This window comes from Poecilia latipinna, unplaced genomic scaffold (assembly GCF_001443285.1).
Source record: "Poecilia latipinna isolate Pla-1442-1.1 unplaced genomic scaffold, P_latipinna-1.0 Scaffold1969, whole genome shotgun sequence".
Taxonomy (NCBI): Eukaryota; Metazoa; Chordata; class Actinopteri; order Cyprinodontiformes; family Poeciliidae; genus Poecilia; species Poecilia latipinna.
Window position 1 is genome coordinate 129,107 of NW_015114585.1, and position 1,875 is coordinate 130,981.

Genomic DNA, 1,875 nt, shown 5'->3' on the forward strand with positions numbered 1-1,875 from the left:
AGTGAGATTTGATGAGAAACGGTGACGTTCAGTTCGGATGAATGCGACCTGGACGTGAGGTCGCATTTAGGTCGCATACGGATACGTATCGGATGGATATGGGTCAAATTCGAAAAAGAATCCGACCTGTGCTGTTCACACTGCCATAAAAAGATCGGATACAGGTCACATTATGTCAAAAAAATCGGAATTGGGTCGCTTCAGGCTGCAGTGTGAACGCACACTTTGACGAGCTTCAACCCCAAATTTTCTGCCGCAACACGCAAACTTCCCCATTCACTGTCAGAGCGTTAAAGTTCCACACGGCATCGCTTAGATCAGAGGTTCCCAAACATTTCTGGGCCTCTCTATGGATTACAAATAGCTGTCTGGTTGAACGATGTGTGTGGTGGTGGTGGGGGGTGAAGAGGATTCTTAGAGCCTCCCCGTCTCTAAGAAGGGGGGGAATCGATTTTTTTGGGGGGCAAAATAAATGTATGTCGCTGAACATAGACGACAACCCCAGTAGCCTACAGGCTTCTTGTCAAGCTTAAGGTGCTGTATTGATATTAGCTAGTCATCTTTTAGTTAGCATTACCTGCATCCAACAGCTTTACTGAACTCAGTCGGTTAGATTGGGGGAAAACTGAAAAGTTAGGATTAGGGTTTAAAGGCGGCTCGGAAAAACAGGTTACAACATGTTAACAACGGATTAAACAGTTTTAACTGCTGACAAAAGTGACAGAGGACACAGATATGGACGTGTAGAAGCCTCTATTGTATCAAATTGACATAGGAATAACAGAGTTGGCCATTCTAAGGTAAAAACCCAGCGCATACAGTGTTCATGTTTTTTTTTGTTTTTTGTTTGTCATCCAGTCGGCTTCCCACGCCCACCCTGCAATGGCACGGCGCACCCCGTAGGGGGCGCGCCCCACAGTTTGGGAACCTCTGGTTTAGGATTTGCTGCTGCCTGCATAATGTGAAGGAAAGAGGAGATGAGCTGCACACGCAGGCTGCGAAGGAGGTACAGGTGATCAGCAACAAGAGACCGTGATCAGCGATCACCAATCGTACAGTTTTTCACGGAAATTGGGCAATATTGATCGATGGCCGATCGATCGGCACACCTCTTGACTCTTGACTTTTGGCAGTAAAATTTCGCTGTAGCTGCTGCTGAGTTCTCGTTCAAAGATTCTCTGCTTTTCGTCAAATCTTAGTCTTCACACTCAACTTTGTTTCTCGCAGACTTTTCTCCTCATGCAGAAAAGTCTGCATGAGGAGAGGTTTGTACCACACCTCTTCATTGCTTTTCAATTCTTTTCACTATCTCTCAAATCGAGGACAATTGTCACCTAGCAACTGTGCTAGGAACATAAAATACTGCTTTCAAATTCAAAATGTAAGCTCATGACTTTTGGCAGTAAAATTCCCCTGTAGCTGCTGAGTCCTGCTGGATCTGGAAGGTCAAATGAAGATGAAGACTTACAGGGAGAAGAGCCAGAGGTAGAGCTGGATCTCCATGCTGGTTTCTGTGGTTAAACCGTTAGTCAGGTTTTGTCCGAGTTCGTCTTCTCGATGTCCTCACATTGTGTTGGCAGCGGTCACTAGTGACCAAACTGTCTCACAAAGGTAATTGTCTGCTGAGCCGGGAGCCGCTCTGGGAGATAAACAGACATTTGCATGTTTTACTCTAATCTGGTCTTCTAAGCGTGGAGGACAGAGATGGACGTCCTAAAGTGACGGCTCCGTTTGGATAGTAAAATGTGTCTCGGCGGCCGGGGGGAGGAGACAGTTGGACTCAGATCCGACTCTAGTATACCTTGGTCTACAAAGGACACCCTGGTCAGGGGACACCCTGGTCAGGGGACACCCTGGTCAGGGGACACCCTGGTC